The sequence below is a fragment of the Protopterus annectens genome, chromosome 7.part0, assembly GCF_019279795.1.
Source record: "Protopterus annectens isolate FY-2018-M chromosome 7.part0, PAN1.0, whole genome shotgun sequence".
Classification (NCBI taxonomy): Eukaryota; Metazoa; Chordata; order Ceratodontiformes; family Protopteridae; genus Protopterus; species Protopterus annectens.
In genome coordinates this window covers 144461783-144478424 of record NC_056739.1, presented here as the reverse complement: position 1 = coordinate 144478424, position 16642 = coordinate 144461783, and positions in this window count along the sequence as shown.

Here is a 16642-nt window from a genome sequence, read left to right as displayed (position 1 = left end):
CCATAAATGTAGATGTTCGAGGATCCACATTGCTGCAGTCCAATTTACCCTCCCTCCTTCCCCTCTGTGTTTAGGGGTGGTTGTGTAGGTGAGGTTGGATTCTGGTAATTTTGTATATATTGTACATATTTTTGGTGCAGGTATGTTTGGAGTTTTTGGTTTTGGCCTTGTCTTTTTAGGGTCTTCTGACATCTGGGGCAAGAAAAGACTGAGGATATGACGTCGGTCATGAGCATTAGTACCCTGACGTACTGACGTCAGTCTAATGCGCCTTGACCGACGTCAGCCATATACTTTGGTATTCGGGCCGACTGGACAGCGGACTACCCGATAGTTAGGACTGCAGCAATGTGGATCCTCGAACATCTACATTTATGGTAGGTACAAAACTGTACTTTAGTGCACTTCTCATTCCTATAGAACCTTCTACATAGGTTGTCTGATGATTCTCTAGTACTTTAATGTAATTTGGTAATCTGTTCCATGCATCAGTTACTCTGTCAGAGAACCAGTTAGTGCACTTCTCATTCCTATAGAACCTTCTACAAAGGTTATCTGATAATTCTCTAGTACTTTAATGTAATTTGGTAGTCTGTTCCATGCATCAGTTACTCTGTCAGAGAACCAGTTAGTGCACTTCTCATTCCTATAGAACCTTCTACATAGGTTATCTGATGATTCTCTAGTACTTTAATGTAATTTGGTAGTCTGTTCCATGCATCAGTTACTCTGTCAGAGAACCCGTTAGTGCACTTCTCATTCCTATAGAACCTTCTACATAAGTTGTCTGATGATTCTCTAGTACTTTAATGTAATTTGGTAGTCTGTTCCATGCATCAGTTACTCTGTCAGAGAACCAGTTAGTGCACTTCTCATTCCTATAGAACCTTCTACATAGGTTATCTGATGATTCTCTAGTACTTTAATGTAATTTGGTAATCTGTTCCATGCATCAGCTACTCTGTCACAGAACCAGTTAGTGCACTTCTCATTCCTATAGAACCTTCTACATAGGTTGTTTGATGATTCTCTAGTACTTTAATGTAATTTGGTGTCTGTTCCATGCATCAGTTACTCTGTCAGAGAACCAGTTAGTGCACTTCTCATTCCTATAGAACCTTCTACACAGGTTGTCTGATGATTCTCTAGTACTTTAATGTAATTTGGTAATCTGTTCCAAGCATCAGTTACTCTGTCAGAGAACCAGTTAGTGCACTTCTCATTCCTATAGAACCTTCTACAAAGGTTGTCTGATGATTCTCTAGTACTTTAATGTAATTTGGTAGTCTGTTCCATGCATCAGTTACTCTGTCAGAGAACCAGTTAGTGCACTTCTCATTCCTATAGAACCTTCTACATAGGTTGTCTGATGATTCTCTAGTACTTTTTGTTAACCCCAAACATTCCCAGAGGTAGTTGTCACTAAATGCCCTATATACATGAATACGATCTCCTTTTAAATATCTGTAAGAGACACTGTACAAGTTCAGATATTTTAGTGTTTCATAATAACTTAAATTTTTACATCCATGGATGCCCTTAGTATATTTTCACTGTACTCTTTCCAGTTTATTCATGCTTGTTTTCCTATAAGGTTTCCATATTGTTCCATACTCAAGTTTGGGTCTGATGTAACTAACAAACAATTACTTCATTATGTTTGATTTCCTAGACTTTATAAATCTTTTTATTCAACCTATAGTTCTATAACTATCATTAGCCAATTGGTTGATATGACTAGAACAACTCATAGCTGAATCTGGATCAAGGACTATTGAACAAAAGTTCAATAGTCCGAATCCACAATCACCAAACACACTTTAACGAAAGCGCTTTTACTGAAACAGTGCTTTCCTTAAAGTGCATTAAAAAAAAAAAAAAAAACATAAATCTACTTTTATGCAGGGTGGCAAGTCCCCCGTGCCCCCCACACCCCCCTACTTTAATATTTTCACTCCGAGATCGCACTACAGTGAGGAAAAGGGAATATTCCCTTATCCACACTGTAGTACAATCTCTGCAACAGTCATTCCCCCATGACTCCCTCTAGATGCCGGCATACTTCCGCGAAAGTGCGTTTTCGGTAAAAAGCACTTTTGTGGACGTATGCCTGGCCGTTTGTGCTTCGGCTAATAATTCCTTTGGTAATTAGTACCAGTCCCCTGAATCTACCCAGGTCCTTAAATGAGTCTACAGTTTCAATCACTGTGTGCTGCATTAAATATTCACCTTTCAGTTTGTCTCCCAAATCTCATATGCTTAGTTTTTGATGTATTTATCAACATATTATTCTCCTGTGCCTAAATGGTCAATTTAGTCAAATTATTTTGCAGACATGCCTTATCTGTAACACTTGTAATCAGTTAACCCAATTTCAGGTCGTCAGCATATAGACTGTAGAACACCTCAGATGAAAAGGTAAGGTCTGAAAGATACAATCTAAACAACTAAGGGCCTAGTGCAGAGCCCTGTGGGACACCTTGACTGAAACCAAGGATTTCACCTGTCCAGTTGGTGTGTGATACTTGCCATGTCCTATTTGTAAGCCGTGCAGCTATCCATCTTATTAACAGTACATCAGTACCTAATTGTACTAATTTATTGATCAGTGTTTTGTGCATGACCCTGTCAAATGCTGAAGTTTAAATCTATATAAATCACATCACAGCACAATTTGTCATTCATAGCTATTATATTGTTATAGAACATCATGTTACAGGTGGTAATAGATCTATTTTCAACACATGCATGCTGATATATGGTTTCAAGTCCCAACCTATCCAGTTCTGACAATAACTTATCCAGTATTACCTTCTCCGTTATTTTTCCACAACATGAAAGTAGACTTAAGGGTCTGTATGATTCTGGGTTTGTCTTACTCCCCTTTCCCTTAAAGACAAGTTCATGTCTCCAATCTTGAGGAATCTCCTCATATTTATATGACCTAATGAATAACGGATGTTTATGAAAGTGTAAGTTCTTATTCCGTCTCCTCCCCGCGCTTTGTTTGAATCCAGTTTGCACAGTTCTTTTTCAATATAATCTAATTTGATTCCAGTATCTGGGGTTACCTGGATGTCACTAGGACATCTTACCACCCCTTTTGCGAAACCAAACTGGTTTGCATAAGATTTTGTAAATATATCTATAATCTGTTGTGTCTGAAAATACATTTTAGAATCTGCACACAGTTTATCAATTTGTGTATCTTTAATCCTTCCATGTCTTATGTATCTATAAAAAGGTTTCCTATTATGCTCAATATCTTTATATAATTTTTCTTCAATTTTTTCTTGATCTTGTCTAACACTATGCTTAATCTGTTTGTCCAGCTCGTTTATTTCAGTTTTCAAAGTTGTAGTTCAACCTCTCTTCCATTTCTTATATGTTTTGTCTCTCACATTAATCAGGTGTCTTGTTCTTATGGAAATATACCTCCCTGATGTTGCCTATCTAGATCTTGATGTTAAACATTTTTTTGACTTTTTCACTCAAACAATTTCTCTTTCAAAACTTTCCACATTCCATCTGCAGTTTTTCCACTGAACACCGCACTCCATTTAGTTTTATATAGTAGCTCTTTTGCTTCCCTGTAATCTGTAATTAACCTTCTGTGCATTGACTTAGATTTCAGTTTGGCAGAATTATCTAGCAACAAATTAACCTTTATGACCCCATGATCACCGCACATCAATGGTGGTAAAACTTGACTTGAAGTTACTATAGTATAACACTCCCATCATGCAGTATTTGATTTATGTAGTAATGTATTATAACACTCCTGTAGTGCAGTATTTGGTTTATGTAGTATAGTGTAACAATACCTCCATACAGTATTTCTTTTATGCAGTACTATATTGTACTGTTGCACTCTTGCCATGCAGTATTTGATTGCTACTGCATGGCGTTAGTGTTACATAGTAGTACTGTATTTGATTTCTGTTATAATGTACTGTAATCCTCCCACCATGAACTGTTTGCTTTATGTAATAGTGTATTGTAACACTCGTGTTGTGCAGTATTTGACTTATTTAGCACCATACTGTAACAGTGGCATAGTCCACTATTTGTTTTATGTAGCACTGCACTGTAACACTCCCACCATTCAGTATTTGTTTTATGTAGCACTGCACTGTAACACTCCCACCATTCAGTATTTGTTTTATGTAGCACTGTACTGTAACACTCCCACCATTCAGTATTTGTTTTATGTAGCACTGTACTGTAACACTCCCACCATTCAGTATTTGTTTTATGTAGCACTGTACTGTAACACTCCCACTAGTCAGTATTTGTTTTATGTAGCACTGTACTGTAACACTCCCACCATTCAGTATTTGTTTTATGTAGCACTGCACTGTAACACTCCCACCATTCAGTATTTGTTTTATGTAGCACTGTACTGTAACACTCCCACCAGTCAGTATTTGTTTTATGTAGCACTGTACTGTAACACTCCCACCATTCAGTATTTGTTTTATGTAGCACTGTACTGTAACACTCCCACCATTCAGTATTTGTTTTATGTAGCACTGTACTGTAACACTCCCACCATTCAGTATTTGTTTTATATAGCACTGTACTGTAACACTCCCACCATTCAGTATTTATTTTATGTAGCACTGTACTGTAACAATCCCACCATTCAGTATTTATTTTATGTAGCACTGTACTGTAACACTCCCACCATTCAGTATTTGTTTTATGTAGCACTGTACTGTAACACTCCCACCATTCAGTATTTGTTTTATGTAGCACTGTACTGTAACACTCCCACCATTCAGTATTTGTTTTATGTAGCACTGTACTGTAACACTCCCACCATTCAGTATTTGTTTTATGTAGCACTGTACTGTAACACTCCCACCATTCAGTATTTGTTTTATGTAGCACTGTACTGTAACACTCCCACCATTCAGTATTTGTTTTATGTAGCACTGTACTGTAACACTCCCACCATTCAGTATTTGTTTTATGTAGCACTGTACTGTAACACTCCCACCATTCAGTATTTGTTTTATGTAGCACTGTACTGTAACACTCCCACCATTCAGTATTTGTTTTATGTAACACTGTACTGTAACACTCCCACCATTCAGTATTTGTTTTTTGTAAAACTGTACAACAGCCCTCCCACCATGCAATATTTGCTTTATGTAGTACTGTACTGTAACACCCCTGCTATTCAGTATTTGGTTTATGTAATACTTTTGTGTAACACTCCCAACTTGCAGTGTTTGGTTTATGTAGTACTGTGCTGTAATCCTCCCACTGTGCAGTATTTGGTTTATATGTACTGTATTGTAGCACTCCTGCTGTGCAGTATTTGGTGTATGCAGTACTGTACTCTAACACTCATTCTGTGCAGTATGTGTAGTATTGTAGTGTAACCCTTCTGCCATGCAGTATTTGCATTATGTAACACTGGACTGTAACACTCCTGCTGTGCAGTATTTGGTGTATGCAGTACTGTACTTCTTCTTCTTTTGGCTTTTCCCGGTTTGGGGTCGCCACAGCAGATCACCTGTCCGCTCATGATTGGCAGTGGAGATTTTACGGTGTCGAGTTGCCAGCCCGGCGCCCAACCTTCCACAGAAGGCACACACATGCACACACTCACACCTAGGGCCAACTTAGTGTGTCCAATCCACCTACACCATGTCTTTGGGATGTGGGAAGAAACCGGAGCACCCGGAGGAAACCCACGCAACCACAGGGAGGACATGCAGACTCCGCACAGAAGGCACCCCAGCTGAGGATCGAACCGGAAAACCTCTTGCTGTGAGGCAGCAACGCTAACAGCTGCACCACCATGGCCGCCCGTATGCAGTACTGTACTATACTGTAGCAATTCTGTCATGCACTGTTTGGTTTATCTAGTACTGGAGTGCACCACTCCATCAGTGCAGTATTTGGTTTATGAAGTAATGTACTGTAACACTCCTGTCGTACAGTATTTTGTTTATGTAAAATTATGTAATACTCCTGCTGTGCAGTATTTGGTTTATGTAGTAGTGTACTGGAACACTGACATGGCAGTGCTTGGTTTATGTAGCACTGTACTGTAACCCTCCTTCCATGCAATATTTGGATTTGTGTAGTACTGTACTGTAACACTCCCATTCTGCGGTATTTGATTTGTGTAATACTGTAATGTAACCCTTCTGCCATGCAGTATTTGGTTTATGTAATACTGTACTGTAACCCTACTGCCATGCAGTGTTTTGATTTGTGTAGTACTGTACTGAAGCATTCCCATTGTGCAGTATTTGATTTGTGTAATACTGTAGTGTAACCCTTCTGCCATGCAGTATTTGGTTTATGTAATACTGTACTGTAACCCTACTGCCATGCAGTATTTTGATTTGTGTAGTACTGTACTGAAGCATTCCCCTTGTGCAGTATTTGGTTTATGTGATACTATACTGTAGCACTCCAATTGTACAGTATTTGATTTATGTAATACTGTACTGTAACCCTACTGCCATGCAGTATTTTGATGTATGTAATACTGTACTGTAGCACTCCCATTGTACAGTATTTGGTTTATGTGATGCTATACTGTAGCACTCCCATTGTGCAGTATTTGATTTATGTAATACTGTAACCTTTCTGCCGTGCAGCATTTGGTTTATGTAATACTGTACTGTAACCCTTCTGCCATGCAGTATTTGGATTTGTGTAGTACTGTACTATAGCATTCCCATTGTACAGTATTTGGTTTATGCAATATTATACTGTAGCACTCCCATTGTGCAGTATTTGATTTATGTGATACTATACTGTAGCACTCCCATTGTACACTATTTGATTTATGTAATACTGTACTGTAACCCTTCTGCCATGTAGTATTTGGATTTATTTAGTACTGTACTGTAGCGTTCCCACTGTACAGTATTTGGTTTATGTAATACTATACTATAACCCTCCTTCCATGCAGTATTTTGATTTGTGTAGTACTGTACTGTAGCACTCCCATTGTACAGTATTTGGTTTATGTGATACTATACTGTAGCACTCCCATTGTGCAGTATTTGGTTTATGTAGCACTATACTGTAGTTCTCCTTCTGTGCTGTACTTGTTTATGTAATACTGTGTCTTATCACTTCCATCCTGCTATATTTGCTTTATGTAATACTGTACTGTAACACTCCCACAGGTCAGTATTTGGTTTATGTAATATTTCCTGTACTGTAAACCTCCCACCATGAAGTAGTTGCTTTATGTAGTGCTGTACTGTAATACCACTACTATGCAATATTTTTATGTAGTACTTACTGTAACGAGCTGTGGTGGTGGTGCTGCGGTAGCGTTGTCACCTCACAGTAAGACGTCCTGTTCGATTCTCAGCTAGAGCGTCTTCTGCGTGGAGACATGTGTGAATGGGCGTACCCTCATTGAAGGTTGTGAGTCAGGGCTGGCAACTCGGCATGTAAAAATCACCTGCCAATCATTAGCGGACCGGAGTTCCGCTGTGGCGACCCCTAACGGGGCCGAAAGACACAACAACAACTTTGCTATACTGTAACACTTCTAACGTGCAGTATTTCGTTGATGTAATAATTTTATATAACACCCCTGCCATGCAGTATTTAGTTTGTCTAGTATTGTACTGCAGCACTCCTCCTGTGTAGTATTTTGGTTTGTGTAGTAGTGTAACATTGATATTTTGCAGTGTTTGGTTTGTGTAGTAGTGTACTTTAACATTCCCATTGTGCAGTATTTGGTTTATTTATGAATATCAATCAAACAATTCATTTGCCTGTCTTCTTCCCTAATTTTTCTAATAAGGGAGAGTACATGCTACATATTTTAGATGCACATAGACAACTATATTTTTATCTCCACAGAACAAAAGACTTCAGGAAGTTGGAACAGCTGTTTTGTTTCTTTCACCCCGAACAGATTGGTATCACCAGTTTCTAAAGTTGCCCTGACCAAATGGATTACTGATTGCATTTCTTTTGTTTATACTCAGCAAGGCCTCTCCTTATCAAAGCCTCCTAAAGCACATTCTGCTAGATCCATGGCAACCTCTTCCTCCTTTTGGTCTAGAACTCCCATTGATGACATTTCTGCAGCACCTACCTGGTCTAGTGGTCTTATCAGTATTTTTCATTACAAACTAGGTTTGACCTCCAGAAGCAGAGCTGCATTTGGTTCTGCAGCTGACCAGAATATCCTTCCATGAAGGCCACCAAGACTGATGTAGCTGGGGACTCTGTCCCAATTGTTGAAGAATGAATGAAAGGACAACATCAGATATAAAGTTATGTACTCCCCGTAACTATGCATCTGTGTTGTCCATTTTCAGTCTTTCTCAGCCCTCCACTGTCCTTCCTCCCTCCTTTTCATCTTCTGGAGTGATCTTGTGGGTATTGTGGAACCTTTTGTTACAGGTTTGAGCCCCAGCTCTGCTGTTCTTTTTCTTTCTTGCACGATCTTTGGGATCTATAAGACAGCAAATCCAATCTGAGATTTTGCTAGTTGACTGGGGCATATGGGTAGAGGGAGAAACTTGTGAGATGGATCCGAAAGTTTAATGTATGCAGCAGTCATATCTGATACCCAATCATTGAGGAAAATGAAAGTGGACTACAGAGATGCATAGTTATGGTGAGTACATAACTTCAGTTTTATATAGTACTGTACTGTAACCATCCCACCGTGCAGTATTTGGTTTATGTAGCACTGTACTCTACTGTAACTCTCCTTTTGTGCAGTATTTGTTGCATGCACTGCTGTGCTGTGACACCTTTCTCAAACTGTATTTTGTTTATGTAGTACTGTAGTGTAGCACTCCAGCAGTGCAATATTTGGTTTATGTTGTACTGTTCTGTAACACTCCCATCATGCAGTATTTGGTTTATGTAGTACTGTAGCACTGTACTCTACTGTAACTGTCCTTTTGTGCAGTATTTGTTGCATGTACTGCTGTGCTGTAACACTTTTCTCATACAGTATTTTGTTTATGTAGTACTGTAGTGTAGCACTCCAGCAGGGCAGTATTTGGTTGATGTAGTACTGTGCTACAGCACTCCCATCATGTGGTATTTGGTTTATGTAGCCCTGTACTCTACTGTAACTCTCCTTTTGTGCAGTATTTGGTTTAGTAACACTTTTCTCATACAGTATTTTGTTTATGCAGTACTGTAATGTAGCACTCCAGCAGTGCAGTATTTGGTTTATGTAGTTCTGTGCTGTAACACTCCTATCATGCAGTATTTGGTGTACATAATACTGTAGTGTTGTGCAGTATTTGGTTTATATAGTACCTTTCAGTGTTTCACTAATGGAATTCAGTATTTGGTATAGTATTACTATGGTGCAGTAAAGTCAAGTCAAAGTCGAAGAAAACTTTATTGTCATTCAGAACTACACAGCAGTGTAGCTGAACGAAATTGCAATGCTTTATTCTCAATGCAGGAAACAGTTGCACATATAGACAGAGAAAAATTAAAAAAACATCACAGTAGAATTTTAATAAGTAGCAATTTGTAAGTAAAGTAGGACAGCAGTGACCCACACCCATCCCAGAACTGGAGACAGGGAAGACAATGAACAATAAAAAAAAGGAACATTATGAAGGTAATGTTGTCAAAGTAAAACTGAAACAATAGCAGCATATCTATTAATAGACTGAATTATTGCACAGTTTGTTTATTGCACTTTACAGTCCTTCGGTGTGTAGGAGAGCTACCTTAGTATTGCACTTAGTTATTGTACATCCGTAAAATAAGCCCCTTGATAGGCTAGTTATGTAACAGACGTCATGGTTCGTTTTTCCCAAGAGTTCAACAGTCTAATGGAGAGCGGAAAGAAACTGTTTTTTAGTCTGGTGGTTTTACAATGCAGGCTTCTGTATCTCCTGCCTGAGGACAGGTGAGTGTACAGAACATTGGCAGGATGCGTTGGATTGCTGGAAATCTTTTTGGCCCTGTCAATGCACTGGCATTTGTGTAGATCCTTCAGAGGTGTAAGGGAGGTGCCAATGATTCTTTCTGCTGATCTTACAACTTTCTTGAGAGCCTTCCGATCCTGATCGTTACAGCTCCCATACTAGACTGCAATGCTGTTGGTCAGGGCACTTTCAATGGTGCCCCTATAAAAGATCTGAAGTATGGAGCTTGGTAATTTTCCCTTCCTAAGTTTCCTTAGAAAGTGCAAGCATTGCTGAGCTTTTTTTGACTGTGCTGGATACATGGACTGACCAGGATAAGTTCTCCATGATATGAACACCCAAGAACTTTGCACTCTTGACCCTTTCCACTGTCATCCCTTTCATCACTAGAGGTTTGTGTGGTACTTGAGATCTTCTGAAATCAACAATTGACTCCTTTGTCTTGCTGACATTCAGTGCTAGATTGTTGCTGTCACACCAAACCAGTAAGTTGATCAATTTCTTTCCTGTAGGCCTCCTCCTGTCCGGCTTTGACTAGGCCTATAACAGTGGTGTCATCCGCAAAAATGATGATTCTGTTCGTCTCGTGTGGCCATGCAGTCATGTGTCAGCAGAGTGAAAAGTAGAAGACTTAAGACACACCCCTGTGGTACTCCTGTGTTCAGGATGATACTTCCAGAGCTGTTGTCTCCCACATGAACCTTTTGAGGCCTTTCAGTAAGGAAGCTCAGAATCCAATTACATAAGTGAGGGTCTATGCCCAGTTGAAGTAGCTTCGATATCAGATTCTGAGGGATGACAGTGTTGAAGGTAGAATTTGGTATATGTAGTACTATAGGGTAACACTCCAGCAGTGCAGTATTTGGTTTATATAGTACCTTTCAGTGTTTTGCTAATGGAATGCAGTATTTAATATAGTATTACTAAGGTGCAGTATTGGACTGAAGAACTCCTGTGCAGTAATATTGTTTCTTAGTAGTGTTGTCCTGTAGGACGTGAGCTGTGTCCTGTGCAGTAATTTTGTTTCTGAGCAGTATTGTCCTGTAGGACGTGAGCTGTGTCCTGTGCAGTAATTTTGTTTCTTAGCAGTATTGTCCTGTGGGACGTGAGCTGTGTCCTGTGCAATAATATTGTTTCTTAGTAGTACTGTCTTGTAGGACATGAGCTGTGCAGTGTTTCACTGAAGTGCTACACACTCATACTCCCATTGTATGCTATTTGGCTAAAATACTGTCTTATGCATTGTGTGAGTGTTGACCAAATTACTTATTGAATTTTGGAGTAAATGTTACCAGGTAAAAGTGGAGCCATAAACAGCTTGCTCAGTAAATGTCACTGAATAAGATACAAGCAGAAAGACACAGCAGTGAGAATGCAATAGCAAAAAAATCTCTGTGGAAAAAAAGCAGATGTAGTCTGTGACTGTGTTGTGTTGCAGCTCTTCAGAACAGAAAGAGCACATCACTTCCTAAGAAAAGAAACTGCTAATCTAGTAGGGAGATGAAATTAGAGCAATTATACTGTAGGTTCCCACCTACCTGAAGCACCATGTGGGAGGAGTTAGGAAGGTAACCGTCTCCTACCTTCCCTGTAGCAGATGTCTGCACTATGTGATGAACCTTGGGAAATCGCATGACATTACAGGACGAAGAACAACTGGAGAGGTATGCAGCATCTTAAACCTAGACGAAGCCTGTATGTGTGTTTTCCACAGCCTCCGTAATACTGTACACACATTTACTTTTTGAGGAAATACAGAGATCGGCAAGAGCCCAGGTTTGTCTCCCAGGTTCAATACTATGACTGTTTAGGAAAAACATCCCCTGCCCCAAGGTGCATCATGCAAGACATATGTCTCACAATTCCATGCTGCGCAAGTCAGGGTTGTAGTGATCCAGGCATGCAGCTGAAGGAAGTTTTTAGGCGCCATCTCAGAAAATGGAGTAGGGTGTGATACAGCAATAGAAAGGCAGCAAGTAAAACAGCTGTAATGCTGCTGTGCTGATAGCAGAACTACAGAATACGTAATGGTTAACCACATAAAATATGATCAGAAGAAAAAAATCAAAAATCCTGCTGACAGATGGAACTCGGCCGATACCTGTGAAAAATGTTTAGCTTGTTAGGCCTAAGTGTTTCAGCTTTCCCAACTTGGAGCATCAAGTAAGAATTAGTAATTGAGAAAGAGGAAATCATTTTTGCTTGTGCTGTTTTTGTAAATGTAAATCGTTCAGCGGTTTCCATTGTGTGGCTTGAAAAATAAACAGATGGCATGTCTCCACCTCCTGGTGACTTTGTAACATCGCAGGCTACATTTTTCTTTTTTCTTTTTTTCCCCCAACTATGAAAAGTTTTTGTATAGAAACAACAATTCAAAAAAATGAACATATAAGAAAAAAAACACCAAGTAGGTATAACATGCCAGATATATAAAGAATTAAACAACAATCTTTAAGATAATATCTTCTATTCTCCTTTAATAAGTAAAGTCACTGGATTGATACAGTACAACCAAGCGCTAAAAGAGAAACACATTTTTTGAAACATTAGCTAAACTTGCGAAGAGTTGGAATAAAAAATAAGCAGATATATTCATCTGAATATAATATTTACCAACATTCTTGCAAATAAGCCTTTGCTATTGTTTCCCGCAAACTACTTCTATCCAAACTTGCTTCGCTTAACCTTTCTAACTCTGCCCTATATTGGTTCTCCAGCTACCTCTCCAATAGATTCCAGGCTGTAAAATAGCAGTCTGGCTTCTCTCCCTTCTTACCCATTCAAACTGGGGTGCCCCAAGTCTCCATTCTTGGACCCCTACTTTTCAATATCTTTATCACTGATCTTCACTCTTCTTGTCCTGTCTCTATTACTATTCAATATGTGGATGATTCCACAGTCACCTCTTGTTCTGACAACATAACCAACCTTCATACCCTCACCTAAGAGTCCCTTTACTCTGTGGAAAGATGGATTAATTCCAACCGACTAGTACTGAACTCTAAGAAAAGTAAACGACTTCTGTTTCTCCCAACAACTCTTCAGCATCATAAAACTACATTTTCTGTCACCTCCCTGAACAACACAGCTATCTCCGCTGAACCTCACACAAAACTCCTCGGAATTGTCATCAACAATCACCTAAAATGTGATCTTCACACTCAGCAGTGCATTTAAAAGACTCATCAAAAACTCAGGCCACTATACAGACATAATAGATTTCTCACGTATTCCTCCAGACTTTGCCTTGCACAAGCCTTTCTACTCCACACACTACGCTATCCTGCCCCTTTACTCACAAACCTCCGATCTAATCTCCTCACTAAATTACAACTGGACTACAGCAAAATAGCAAGATTTGCTTCTAACCTACCCTATCACACCCATCACTGTATAACCCTAAAAAACCTGCAGTGGCTCAAATTTCGTCACCAAATTCTACTACCCCAGTTTCTCACAGTTCACGCCGTCTGACATGATCCATCATATTGCCCCTCTCTCTCTCTAATCTCATCCACCATGTACTCCCAACCATGCTCTCTCTAACTCTCAACAGTACCTACTGCAACTTTTATAAGCCCAATAAAAATATTGGCAAATTACTTTACAGCTATTCTGTCGTAGATGTTTGGAACAAACTACGACTACAAGTCAGAACTATCCTTAATCTCATCTCCTTTAAAATAGCACTAAAAGAAACAAGTCGTGATGACCCAGCATAACTTATCTCCCTGTCCTCCACAATTTTCTGCCCATCTCCTATATATCAATAAACTTTACTAATCATACTGATGGTCTGTCAACTTCCATTTATGGCATTCTTACACTAATTTCCTATTTAACATGATTTTCTCACCTCCTACTACATAGAGTTTTCTTGTGTTTTCACTACACTTGTCCTGTTCTTACAACTATCTTCCTATCCTGCCTCTTAGTTATCTGTATTCTTATGCTGTCTTTTTTTATAACTTACTATTGACATATTTGTTTATGTACATTTTTATTTCTCTCCAGTTAGCTTGTATCGCCTGTTAAAAGAAATTGACCTTGCTATTCTATGTTCGCTATCTCATGATAGATATTTTCATAGGTTCATTGGTTCATAAGCAAGTACTAGGCTATCTGCCCAAGGGCATTTATAAGCCTAGCCAGAGTGTGTCGGCTTTCACCACCCCATTGATTAATTAACTGATCCTCTGTCAGGCAGAGCCAATGAAGTGATCCCAGGAGTGTATTTTCTGTTACCCATCCACTCGTCAAGGTTTCTCTTGAAGAGTGTTAGTGAGGGGCTCTGCCTGATGTAATTTGGAATTTTGTTCCAAAGCATGGGGAGTCTCTGTGACAGGAATCTATCCCTCCAGCATGTTCTATTTATTGTTTTGGTGAGGTTTAGCTCACTAGAGCGCGTGGCTCGCAGTGACTTGGATTTCTTTAGGTGGAGCATGTCCATCAATTCTGAGTTGGACATGGCTTTGTAAGTCAGGCAGAGATCACCTCTGAGTAAGCGGTATGCCACTGAGTACAGCCGGAGTTTTTTCAGTCGGGCTGCATAGGACATATGTTTGAGGCCAGTAATCCTCTTGGTGAGGTACTTTTGTGGTCTTCCCAGCTGTTGGAAGTGTGTTGTGAGGTACATCCCAAATGGGGCATTGTACTCTATGATGGGTCTAATGAGTGACAAGTAGAGGGGCACTATAACCTCTTTTTTTCTAGATGCGAACCCTTTAGTAATTAGATGGGCCACATAGAAAGCTTTCCAAACTACTTTGGCAATATGATTGTCAAAGGAGAGATTACTATCTACCTGGGTCCCCAGATCTCTTATTACCTCTTCTGTATTAAGGGGGCTGCCACCTGTGTGGTAATTCGTGGGTGTTTTGTTTTTCCCAGATGGGATGACTATGCATTTTTTTGGCATTTAGCTTGAGGCCATAACTTTGACACCAGGTGTCCGTCTCAGTAAGGCCCTTTTGGAGGATGTCCGTGTCAGCCGCAGAGTCATTTATGGCTCCCAGTTTGCAGTCATTGGCGAACTTGGTTAGCCATAGTCCTCCTGTGTTTAGCCTGTACTTCTGAGAAGTATATGCCGAACAGTAGGGGTCCCAGGACCAAGCCTTATGGGACACCACTTGTGACTGGTTTAGAGTCGGACCAGGAGCCCGCTATTCTTACCGTGTGAGTTCTATCTGTAAGCCAGTTGGCAACTCATCTCGTGACGTAGGGTTTTATGTTCAGGCTGGTGAGTTTTTCTGTAATAGCCAAGTGGGGAATGGTGTCGAAAACCTTGGTGAGGTCAAGGTAGGCTGTGTGAACCACTTTTCCCTCGTGTATGGTCTTGGTGACTGCTTTGAAGAAGTCAACCAGGTTTAGTAGGCATGAGCTGCCCTTAACAAAGCCGAATTGGGTCGGGTCAAGTGTTTGGAGGTTCCCAATGTCTTTGTTAATGAGTTCCATGATGATGCACTCCATAGCCTTGCAGACCAGGCTAGTCAGGCTTATGAGGCGATAGTTACCAGTGTCAGTTGTGGCCCCTCCTTTGTGGAGAGGAATGACTGTTGCTGTGTGCCATTCTATGGGCACGTAGCCTGTGGAGAGGCTGAGGTTGAACAGCGTGATGTTCTTCATCTCACATTGCTGCAGTCCTAACACTTGGGGTAGTCCGCTGTCCCTCGGTCGGCCCGAATATCAGAGTATAAGGCTGACGTCGGTCAAGGCGCATTTGACTGACATCAGAACGTCAGGGTACAAATGCTCATGACCGACGTCATATCCTCAGTCTTTTTTGCCACATGGTCCGATGCAGAAGCAGTGTTGCAAGTGTCGTTCGGCGTTCTGAAATTTTTCGAATTCGGAGTTTCAGACCGAAGTCAGAGTTGGTTAAGTACCCCGTTGGGGAATATTTTGGTTTTTTCTTGCCTCAGTGGTTTACCGGATGTCAGAAAAAGTGAATAACTGTATTTCTTGTGGGAAACAGATACCGCATAGAGATTACCATAATTTGTGTATACCTTGTTTGGGACCTGAGCACGACGTTGTTGGGTGTCGCTTTTGTGCTCGGTTCAATAAACGCACTATAAAGCATAGGTTGGATTGTGCCAGGTTGGTCTTTGGGAAGCGGTGCAATTACAATATGCCGTCGGATGCTCCGACGCCGGCTTCCTCAAAAAGCGCAAAGACAAGGCAGTTAAACCTAGGTTAGAGGAGTCGTCCGAACCGGACGCCGGTTCTTTAGAGGCGTCAGTGGAACCGGTGGTTCCGACGGAGGCCTCTCTGGAGTCCCAAGGAGAAACTGTGTTTTTACAGGATGTGGCCTCCCAGGAGGCAGGTCAGGCTGTAGGGGCTTCTCAGGTAACTGTACTCCCCTCCCTTCCTAAGGTGTCTAGGCCCTCTCTTTCTGCTTCCAAGGCTTCTCCTAAAGGCAGGTCTAGTTTTGCTTCTGTGGGTGTCACTCCTAGTTCTTCAGGTTCAGTGCCCAAGAAGCACATGCTTAAAATGGCAGAAGATTTAATTACTTTGATTAGAGGCTCTATGCCCCCTCCTGATAAGAGGCCTAGGATGGAACCTGTGTTGGGGATTATGAGCAGGCTTGGATGTGTCTGAGTCTTGGCTGAAGACTTGCAGGAGTATTCTCATTATTCTGATTCTGATGTGGTTGATTCTATTCCTTCTGCTTCTCCTCCTGAGGATTTTTCTTTTTCAGAGACCCTTCACTCCATGAGAGAGCATTTTAAATGGGAAGG